We start from the raw sequence: 12,309 nt of genomic DNA, 5'->3' as shown, positions 1-12,309 counted from the left end.
CTCCGCAAATGCTGCATATCACTTATTATCATACCAACTGCATTTTCCATATCGTGGGCTGTTTGCGAGTACATTCAAAGTATTCATTGGATTGCCACTGTTTATTTCATTGACTAGGTATGAGAGAACAGGAAATGGTGAAGAGTACCATGGTGACGTTCCTGCAAGCTAGGATGCTTCCCAGTCAGAATGCATGTAGGTTAAGGTTGATGGCATGGGTTCACGCTTTCGACCAATATTTCCGCTATTGGTCAAGTTTGGTGTGCTGGCCTTCAAGGACCTATATATGTAAGAGTTGACCACAATGGACATTTATTGTATCAAACGGTATGTAGGGATGTAAGACTCTTGTTATTCAATTTCTGTGTGTTTGGTGAGCATTGATCTCTGGGATCACTGAGCACGTTCATTCGGCGATCTCGACTCGTAAGTCGGGGTCCCCACAGAGCTGGTATCAGGGCCATACCGACTGTAGGAAGCCCTTAGTTAGCACAGACGTTAATTAGGATAAACTGTTTTCCAGACCTTTCAAAAGTGCTTGCAAAACCTGTATCTTTTTCACCTCTCTTGATTTTCAAAGGAAGCAAGGTTTTTGGCTTAGCACTTCCACTCTTCTTTTCTTGACACTCCTGGTCTGCTTTTTCAAAACTTGCAAATGACCGCTAGCACCGTTATGCCTGACCACGGGATTACCAAAACTGTTCGTGGGTAACTCGGAAGGAAGCAACCTTTCCAAGCGACCACCCACAAACTTGGAGGACAAGGATGAAAACGCTATGACCAGACGACACCAACAGAAGTACCTCCATGAGGAACACGGACATAGAGGCCCAAAAGATGGCGACAACCTCGGCACTGTTCCGAAGTGATGCCACCTTCACCTACGATGATCTGGACATACTATGTGCAAGACCCTGATCTGCATCGCTAATAGACCGACGCTGTCAACATCAAGGTCGTGTCGACCACCACCGGTGGATGAGAACCTCGCCATTTCCTCCGCCTTACTTTAGTGAGAAGGAAAACGGTTCTCTTCATCCCCCGCTCTAAGTGTCGATATCGTGATCAGTGTGACTGATAGGTCGGAACTCTATCATGCCTTGCTAATGTCATTGCATAAAAGTTGTCCACTTGGAACTCTCGGAGCCTTGGAAGGCAAGAAGACAATGGCAAGATTATAAAGACAACAGAAGATCCTGTCAAGAACAGCAATGAAGAACCATCCTCGTCGGCAGCTCACCAGACGAGAAGTCATCAAGATTTCTTTCCAGCTTAACCCAAGTCGTTTCGGCAAGCAACAACAAGAGGCGTGGCAACACCATGAGAAGGTCCAAAAGACTGAGCGGGCTCCTCTCTCGAGCACGAAGCAAGCACGACTGTCGAGTGTGAGAACCCTAAGGTAGGATGAGTCGTGAATCCCCTATACGAAGTCGAGTCCGTGAAATGGTTCGGATGGAGCCATGTTGTGTGTTGTTTCTTTTTGTTGTTTGTGCCTTGATATAATTCGCGCTTCTGCTCTAGGCAATACGCACGTGGTTGTATCACCTTCCTTATCTTGATGTTTAAGTTGACTTTTCAACACTTGTTTGATTGCACTTGCACTATAACGCTCTCTTCTGCACTCCCCTTTGTGCTACTCTCTCTCTCTATCTATCTATCTCTGACCCCTCTCGACAAGTGGAGACCAGCAAGACAAGATGTACCAAGGATCCACTTCGACAAGCGACTGACACCAAAGACGCGGGATACACCATGCTCAACCAGGCACAACCTATAGAGGTTATGCTTTTCCTCGAGAATGGAGATCCCTCCCTAGGCCAGCCTAACCTCCACAAGCCTTTCCGGCTCAAATTTCTGGTCACGTGTCTAATACACGGATTTGCCAGAACACCCGTCGAGCCCCAATAAACACCCTCTTAGCACCGGGCTCTTTACGGAACAAGTGATCATGGTGACCAAGTATCCTTTATTCTTAAGCTAGCACCATAACCCTGATTCCGTAAGAAGGATCGTTCTCGGATATAAGAATATTAGACTATGGTTTGTTGTGATGATGATAGGTGTCTTCAGTATATATCTAGACTAACTTGGTGGATTGTAAGACCCTTATAAAGGTAGGTGAACTTGGTGGAGCAAGATAAGTAGCATAACCTACATGTTCCCGGAGAAAGTTTGGATTCAGTAGGACGATTATGATCATGAGCAATAATGCTTGGTGGTATAATTGACTTTATCAAGTAGTTGACATGGTTTGATGCTTTTACCATAATGCCTTGGAGTATCGAGTGAGAGTTCTTATTGGACTTGAGTTTTGAATTTAAACAGGTAAGCTCAATAGAGTATTAATGAGCATTGATCTCTTGGATCACTTAGCACGTTCATTCGGCGATGTCGACTCTTAAGTCGGGGTCCCCACAATCGTACACGGTTGGTCCAAAAGGTTGCTCATGGACTCAGTTTACTTTTTTCCAGGCCAATCTTTCTTCTTCTTTTGTTTGGAATTGCTTTGACCTTGCCCCAGAACAACAACTACTTCTGCTTTGCCTGATGGGTCGCCCTTTCACTTCTGCTTTTTTCCGGCATTGCCGGACTACACGACTTTGCTCGCTCGACCTTTGCAGCTACAGAGGCAGTCTTCTTCTTCGCTATTCATGTACTGATTGGCGATCTCCATTTCCCGACTGAGGGATAGATCCCCCAATCGAACAAACTTGAGGATGAGCTCCCGATACAGAGTGCCTGCTTTGAAAGGGCACACGACCTGATGCTCGGCGGTATTTCCCACAGTGTTCTGCAACATGGTCCATTACTGGATGTACTCTCGGAGAGTCTCGTTGCTCTGCTGGACGCAGTGTTGCAGCTTTGTTAAGCCACCTGTGCGCTTATAGGTTCCTTCGATTGTTTTGATGAACACTCGGGCAAGGTCTCCCTAGCTGTGGATGCTACTGGAGGGAAGCTGATTGAGCCACAGCTTCACCGATCCATCCAGCATGAGGGGAAGGTGCTTCATCGTGATAAATTCATCACCATCGCCTATCTGGACGGCCACTCGGTAGTCTTCGATCCAAGTTTCCGCCTTAGACTCACCTTTGAACTTACCAATCCTCGTAACTAATCAGTAGTTGGAGGGGATTTCCTCTTGACGGATGTGTGTGCCGACGCACTCGAGGCCAGATACCTCTCGGCCTGCTCGCGATCGGTCAACCACACTCTGCAAGATTATATACCTCCTGTTAAACTGGGGAGCTCGGTAGCTGTAGTCCCCATAACCCCAATGCCGATTGGGGCTTTGCCTGCGGTCCTGGGGTCTTTGTCTGAGTGAACTACTGCTCCGAGGAGGTGTCCTGCTACGAACCCGAAAATCATGCCTCCGATCCCCATGCGGGCCGCTCAAAGGAGGAGGAGATCTTTGACGTCTTTTGGGTGCATGAGGGTTGTGAGTCGACTGCATCATGTCCGCTTGGATGGACCTCCTGTGGATGCGATACCACAATTACGATAAAGAGAGATTTGCTGCAAGGCAGTCCTCAGCAGAGTGTGGATCTGCCGAATGCCATCCCCGGCTGCAGAATCACTCAGCTTAATGGAATCAGTGATCCGAATAGTGGTGGTCAGGTTCTGCAAGAGTGTCCACATCACCTCGATGTTGCACTTGCGGTTGTTCGGAAACAACTACCGGCGACTGCAACTTAACATGGCTGGTCCTTAGCGACTCGAGCGTTGAGTGATTGCTGAAGCAGTTGGAGTCGCTCGCGTTCAACCAGAGTGGCCTGGTGCGTGTTCCCCAACACTATTTCCTTCAGGGTGTTCCCGATTATGGGAGTACGAAGAGCTTGATCGCTCATCCGTTGAAGTTCCTCCCGGTGTTGTTCCGTGAGTGGCTGCGAGACATGGCGGTTGTTGTTGTCATGATGACGCTCGCCGCCGTTGTGTCCGTCAGAGTTCTCCTGTGTGAATCCAGGGGCTCTTCCCCTCGCCGTGTCAGCACTCAATATCTCGAGAGCGTCTCCGCAACTTTCGCAATCGGAATAGTCGAATGATCCATCGCACGATGAAGGGAAGAGGCTGATGGTGGGCTCGTTCGAATTGAGCATAGCCACCTGCCCAGATGTGGCCTGGTGGGCCACCGCATGGTTGATCCACCGCTACAGTCATGAGATTCCGGAGAACTTGTGATGAACCACAATAGGAAGTGGGGGCACCGAGTGATACAGTCCCGATTGCTACCGGATCATGGCCCCATGTGCATCCATGGTGAAGTGCGAGGTACCTCGAGCAGGAAGGGCGTATGTGTCTAGTGGCACGTCCTAAAACCATGCTGAGTCGTTGACGACGAAGCTGAGGGAACCAAAGAGGATATCTCTACCGAGTGTCATCATGATGACGAAAAGGGTGAAAACTCCAACCACATCGGATTTGCTAAACGCGTTTCCCCACAGTGGGTGCCATGTGTCATGGGAATGATCTTGACAATAGTACTAGGGGTACGAATGAGGATCGGAGCCTAGCTACGGCGTAGTGGATACACTCGAATGTATGAGTCCGGGCCCCACTCGGGAGTGGTAACGACCCTACGTCTCGATCCCGGAGGCTAGTGTTTGCTCACGGGCGGTGTAAGATTACTGAATGCTCAGGAGCTCGGTGACGCTTATATAGAGTGCAGTATGAACGACCGAGCGCCATCACAAGGGTGAGTTAATGCTAATAACTATGGAAGTTACTAGTAACAACAGCTCTAACTCTGACGTTACTGGTAACGCTCATATTCACTGCACTATATGTGGTATTTTAAGTCTATAGCCGTTGCAGTCTCTTCGTCGTGCATGCCTTGCTGTAGTCCAAGCCCGGGGACACCTCTAACTAACAGAAGACGATCCGAGTGACCTTGTGCAAACAAAGTGGGAACAAGTTTGTCTGAGTGAGGCTGTGAGTGCACTCATAGCTTTCGGAACATTGATGTCCAGTTTGGTCTTAGGTTGGCCCTGGGATGCAGGTCTATGGTACTACCCCCTAATGTACAACCCCATCAGGGTCCAATTGAAAAACCGATGATGGTTTGTGGTATTATGGGGATGATCCAGACCTAACAGTCATGACCGTATGTTTCGGGTTTGGGGAGTTTTTGCACTAGGTTGCGAGCAGGTCGGTGCACTATGCAGAGAGGCTACGCAAAGATGAGAGAGAAAACGGGTAGACCGACAACAAGGTTTTATATACGAAAAATGTTTGTGATTAGACCGACTATAGTGCCACTACATCTTTAACAGTTTGGGTATGAAACAGACTCTGAATGCGACGAAATTCGTAGGTGGTCTACCTACACTATATTCACACCGTACGCCAACTTTTGACCCATTCCAAGAAAGTTTTATACACATTTTAAAAAACAATATTTAATGATGCTGCAAGCACGTGCGTGTGTGGTCGGTCTCGCAACGGTTAACAACAATATAAGAGAGAGGACCCACAACTAATAACAGATGCTAGTTTTGAGAAGATGACAACAATGGAGTGTCGATCCAATACGGGTGATGCCCATGATGCAGTGATGAATGCGACAAGCAAATAAGGCATACGAAGACAATAGAATAAAACAGGAATCTTATGGCGCGTCAGTTCCGGGCTATTACAAGGGGTCAGGCCCCACTTGGTAGTGGCCTAAGACACGCACTAAGCACAAACACACACACACACACACACACACACACACACACACACACACACACTACGTTCGGGTCGTCCCTCAACCGTAGTGGCCACCGGCAGCGGGGGTGAGGGTGGGGAGTGGCCGGTGGTAGTGAGCGGCGACGACCGCGGCGGGCACCGCGGTGCGGAGATGCTGTGCATGGGCAGCAGCGGCGAGTGTGCACACACTGACGGTGCGACGGAGGCAAATCAATGCGGTGACGGGCGTGCAACCAGGGCATGACCGATGCGCGTGTGGAGGCGGGTCGGCGTGTTGGGGCGCGCGACAAGGCACGACCATGGCATGGTGAGGCATAGTGGTTGGCCAGCCGTAACAACTCTACTGCACTCCTTTCCTTTTGTGTAACCATTCCATGTATGGAACCTTCCAATTTGGGATGTTGAGTTTGAAATAAAGAGTTAAGCCTTCCCATCATCTTGTTGCATCATGACATCATGGCATCATCATCATCTCATCTATGTGTTGCATCTTATTTGGTGAGTGTTATGCGGGTTTGTTGTGCTATGTGGTTGCTTGTGTGAGTGGCTTCACCTTCTTCCTTTCTGCTTTTCAAAAACCTTGCCTTTAAAAGGGAAAAAAACCTCTTCTTCTTTTATGGGGAGCTGTGATAAAAGTTTCTATTTTGGCCAAATAAAAATGTTAGATCTTCCCCATATATTCTGTTAGGAATTGTGGATGTATCAATTAGTGTTTTGTGGGGTTTTTCCTTTTGGTTGTTATTGCAAAACCAATGCCTTATGGTATTTATCGGTATTTATTTTTTTCCTCTAAAATCCTACTTCTATTTTTTATAAATATAGGGGGCATTTATAGGAGTGCAAAGTATTTTACTTTCCCTCACCTCTTTCAGATCAGTGGGGATAAACAATTTTTAAAACAAAACCAAAAGGAATTCCTTTTGTGCATTCGTGAGAGGGGAGGTGAGCTAGCTGCAACCCAGCCCACCTGGGCCTCTCCCTCACTCCATTCCTTCATGCAGCTAGCCCAGCAGCAGCCCGTGCACCGATCCTTTCTTCCTCCTCACAGTACGGCCGAGCATCCGAAGCCACCACGTGGGCAGGTGGCTAATTTGACGGCCACCAGGCTGCCCCGCACCCTACAAAGCCATGGATGAAGCCCTAGCATCACCATAGTCCTGTTTTCCTCCTCTCCTCCCTCTTCCGCCGCCGGTAGAGAGAGTGCTCACCGCCTCCATCGCCATAACCGACAGCAGCTGTCGCCGCCGTCACCGTGAAGGAGCAGCCGCGGGGCATCCTCGGGGTCGTCGTGGACGTCGTCCTCGACCGCTTCATCGCTGTCTACGACAAGGAGCCGAGCCGCCCATAATATTCTTCCTCCCTTACGCCGGTGGCTCGGGTGCGCAGCCGCTCACCTCCACGCCGTCGTTGTCGTCATTGCCGTGCTCGTCGCAAGGCCGGGTCCAATCCGAAGTGAGAAGCCGCCTCCTTTTCCCCCTCTCGTTGTGCATGCATGCACCATCGTCGATAGTGCTGCTGCTAGAGTAGTTTCGAAGGTAGGGCTAGCCGGAGCTAGCCCTAGGTCCTTGCCACGTGTAGCTGCTTGCATGTAGTCGCAGCACCACCCCATAGCTTGGTGCCTGTGCGTCGCTGCCCTGCATACGCAGATGCATCGGGTTAGCCCGCATGCATGTTGTGCTTTCCGCCGTTGTTGCACCGGCGCGCAGCGCCTCCATGCTGCAGGGCAAGGTGGCCCTTTCCTATTATCTTCTTATATGAGCGTGTATACCGAGTAGGTCAAGCGCAGTAGCAGAGTGGTCTTGTCCTTCCGCTCACTCTATGGAGGCATGGGTTCGAATCTGCGCGGGAGCATATTAAAGGGTTCAGACCCCCCCCACGCAGACCCTGGTTTGATGCCCCTCGAGCTGATTCCCCCCCCCTATTTTTGCACTTTGGCAGCCACTTACGACACTTGGGCCCCTGGCTCTATGCTAGTGGGACCCCCCTGCAAAATTGTTTTTTTTTGTGATATTATTTTGGTGCTGTAAATATTTCCAATTTTGGAAAAGGTCCAGAATTGGAAATTGCCAGATCTGGCGTATTCTCTTTTGGGCTCTGATTTGACACTTAAGTCAAATAGGATTGGTAATGTATTTTCAATTCTGTTTTCTCATAGTTTTATTCATGTGTAGATATAAGTGTGATATATGATTTTGTGGTAGAAAAACCCAAGGAATCCAATGGTGACATTGTATTTAACTTTTGAGAAAGTTTGCAAAACTTTCATTTCGTGATGAGGTGGCATTTTGTCATTTTTTAATATTCATTCTATGCATGCTTTGGAGTTTGTGTCAACAAGAAAAAGTGCTAGAATGTTTTGGGTACCAGGCCCTGGTAATTTTGTTTGCCATGATAGTCTTGTAGATGAGTGGATACTTTGCAGTTAAGTAGCTAAGGAATTGTTGCAGATTCACATGCTAGAATTTTATGAAGTGATGGAGGTGTTAATTTTCATCCCCTCTTGTGTTGATACTTCCCATGGATGTGTTGATCTTTGGGGTTTGTACCAATGGCATGAATTGTAGTGATTGAACTCCTCTAGAGCTTGGTGCCACAAGTTTGTCAATAGGACCTTGCATCATAGTTTTATTCACTGTTAAAGTTGATGTGTTGCTGGAAATTGCATATAGTCAAAATCTGTGATTTTGACGAAGTCTAAGATTCTGTGATTATTTTCTTGCCTTTTTATTTTGATGCTAGTAAGTTTCCTGTGTGGATTTAGCCCAAGCTACGAACTAATGATTTGTAGCATTTGCGATCCTCTATTACTCTGTTAAATTTCATGCCATGACGTTGGCTGTAGCATACTATTTGGTTGCTATCAAAATGCTTCAGGTTATAACCTGTGAGTGAAAATTTGTGATTTTCGCTAAGTCACGAAATGTTATGTGTTTTTGTCATGTTGAGATCTTGGTAGCCACTGATTCTTGCTCCTAGTGAATTATCTATTGGTTGGTTGTTGTATTACTGTTTAATATGTTTCATTTCATGCCTTGGTTAAAATAATTTGACGACTGTAGCTACTTTAATTCTTGTAAGTAAAGTGGTAAGGTGATGTTAGTGGATAGATTGTGTGTTATTTTATTTTGTCTTTGTGTGAGTTGTGTTTGATGGATTTGCATGATATTTAGCTCTATTCCACGTGAAATTTTGTGCTTAGTCTAGTGGAAACCTTGAATTCCAAGTGGATGCCCATAGCATCTGGTATATTGATGTTTTATCTCCGTAAGCTTCCCTATCTTGTTTTGTAGTTTCCGGGAGTTCCGTAACTCGGTTTGCGAAGTTCTTTATTTGATTTTTGCACCATTTTCTCGTGATTCATCCTTTTATGCCATGATAATGCATGTCTATATAAGTTAACTTGAGGTTCTATACAGAATGTTAATAACTCAACTAATGCATGAAAGGTGACTAGTATAACAATGACATGCTCCCTTTCAAGCCACACATGCTTCATATTGCTTGTAGTATTGTCACTTGCTGGTGTTTCTTGGCTGCTTATTTCTTTTGGCTAGCAATAGGTGCGGAGAAGAGTTCTAGGACTCCTTGAGTATGTTCAGGAAGATCAAGAGCAATTCCAGTCTGAAGATCTCAGAGGCAAGATGATCGTGACCTTAACACTATTTCTAGCCGTATTATGCCTAGTTGAATAGTTTCCATCATTATTTTCCACTTCCAACCACCTAATAATTAAGCCTTCAAACATTGCCATGAAACCTCTAACCCTTCACCTCCTAGCAGACATTGATTGGCTTAGTTAATGCTTGCTCAACCACTTGATAGAATTGTTAGTTGCAGGTGCAAGTTGGTCCATGCGATAACATGGGCAATTTGATTATCATATTATTTTTAGATATTTAATTAATGCACCTATATACTTGGAAAAAGGCAGAAGGACTGGCCTTATGATCAGTGATTTGTTCCACTTTTGCTGCCCTAGTTTCGGCTACCGATGTTTTATTCCATAATTGAGCGCTCCTAACATGTTCGGGGTTATTATGGGGACCCCCTTGATAATTGATTTTAGTGTAAGGCTTTTCTGGCAAGGCCCAACTTTGGTACTATATTTGCTAACAACTTAATAATAAGCATAGGGAATAGCTACCTAGAGGAAATTAATCAACAACCCGGGCCAGTGCTCCTCACGAGGTTTCAGCCAACCCGACATCTTGCCCATCCAGTCGTGCCGTGAGAATGTGATACTCGGCTCCTATCGGGTCTGTCGGCATGCTGGGCGGCCTTGCTAGATTAGTTTTACCTCTTACGAAATATCTTGTGCATTGGGATTCCGGTGATACTTTTGGTTATCTAGAATTTGAGGTTTTCCACTAAGGAATCCGACGAGATCACGAGTTTCATGATCGAGGATTTCAATGCGCCCTGTGATAATTTGTGATGGATTAGTTGGAGCACCCCTGTAGGGTGAAATCTTTCAGAAAGCCATCCCCGCGGTTATGTAGCAATCATGGAAACTTTGGTAACATCTGGTTCTACATAACTTGAAGTAACTTAATTGAAAGCTGCCAACTGTGTGCGTAACCTTGATTGTTTCCTTCGGAGTTCCTTCTCCGATCGAGAACACGGTGGTATTATGACTGACGTAAGTAGGTGTTTAGGATCACTTAGTGATTATTTGTAGTTCACGACCGTCAAGCATAGGACACTCAAACTACTTCATGTTATTGTAAGTTAGCCACCATAAATGCTTAGTGTTTTGCAAACTCAAACACATACCCCATAATTAGCCAATAACTTAGTTAGACTCACTATCATGGTCTTGAGATTGTTGAGTCCTTGTGGCTCATAGATTACTACAACCACCCCACAGGTACAGGTGAAGTATATCGAGACGCTCTCGATGCTACACATCTGAAGTGGTAGTTCATCGAGGGTAGTGGTCATATGTACGTGACGTACCCGGATGACTAGAGGTCCTTTGTCGTGATCGTTAGACTAGTGAGGCGGGAACATTGCTTTTGCTGTTTATCTTGTCCGCAGTAGGACCATGCCTTCTGAATGAATTGAATAAATGTTGTTTGGATCTTGTAACTTAATTTGTGGCGAGTGTAAGCCAAATTTTATAACTCATCTATCTTGTATGTATTGCAATGTTTACCGTTCTTGCAAAACGTTTAGATGCTCCCCTTTTCACTTTTGAGGCCTCGCCCCAAGTAAGGAAAGAGTTGCATCCTGGAGGTTACAAGTTGGTAATCAGAGCCTTAAAACCATAGGAGCCTTTGGGTGATCAAACATGGCCGAGTCGAATCTAGTATAAGATATTTTGAGTCTTAGTTATATCATAGAGTGGGTTTGTTTTTATTCCTCTTCCTTGCTCTGGTGAGGTTCACAACTTAGGAAATTTTAATTCTACTCCTCTTCTCGCACATTTTTTTGTAGGATCACGCGGATATTTTGAAATCTATATGATACCGATGTGATGGAGTTCTGTCTTGGTGCCTCATGTCTGACTTGATTTCTTCCGGGGAGTTGAGCTCCAGGGGATTCTTGTGCACATCGTTATCGTTCAGATTTCTTATTATCTAACAACGGAGAATGTATGAAATTGCTTCAATACTAGTAGTGGTGAGATGAGGCCGGCATCCCCAGTACTAATGAGGGGGTCCGGATGTACTGCCATACTAAGTATCGTTGTGTTTTCGAGAATCCGAGATAGATGAATTTGCGAATCTTCTCGGTTGTGTTCTAAAAAGTTGCGGGAAAGGTGTAGCTAATTACACTGAGTACGTTCTTGGACCCGCAACTGGATTGCACAATTAAAGAAGTTTTTGGAAGTTATTAGGTGGGAATTCCATTAGTAACTTAGGAACTTCTTTCTTTGGATGTATGTTGGGATGTACATTCGTTCCGAGCAATTCTAGCTCATACTTGACGATAGGAAGTGGCTTTTGAATCAGATGTTGTCGACGGTAATGTTCTGGAAGCATTCTTACTAATTCTCATTCGAGTGCAATTGCTAAGAATTCTTTTTGAGATTTTTTTGTCCATTGATTTAGCTTCATCTTTAAACTTTCAACTATGGTCTAATGTTGTTGTCCGTCTATAGGATGGCTCCACCAACTCGCGAAACCCGGGTCATGAGGGTGAGTTGTGAAACCCTCTACCACCCACTACGCCACCGCTTCCTCCTCATGAGACATGGCAAGCTGTGATGACTGCGACCAATGCAAACACTCAAATGTTGCTCCAGTTGTTGCAAGAAAGGACCCAAGGCCAGCAGGGTAATTTCAACAATTATGGTCAGCAGTATGCTTCTCTGAATCAATTTCTTGCAAATCAGTCTAAGTCTTTCACCTCTTTTGACCAGCCATTCAATGCGGAAGACTGGCTCCATGACATGAACAAACACTTTGAGTGCACTGATGTCAGACCCGAGGAATTTCTCAGATTTGCGACCTCCTAGCTGAAGGGTCATGTAGCAGAATGGTGGCAGCAGTTGACGAATTCCAGAGGCGAGAGAGTGATCAGTTGGGATGATTTCTGCCGATACTTCAGGGCTCATTACATTATAACTAGCTTTGTGGAAGACATGCGTGAAAAGTTCAGGCGCTTGAAGCAAGGGAACTC

This window comes from Hordeum vulgare, chromosome 3H, assembly GCF_904849725.1.
Source record: "Hordeum vulgare subsp. vulgare chromosome 3H, MorexV3_pseudomolecules_assembly, whole genome shotgun sequence".
NCBI classification, from domain to species: domain Eukaryota; kingdom Viridiplantae; phylum Streptophyta; class Magnoliopsida; order Poales; family Poaceae; genus Hordeum; species Hordeum vulgare.
This window is presented reverse-complemented; position numbering follows the sequence as displayed.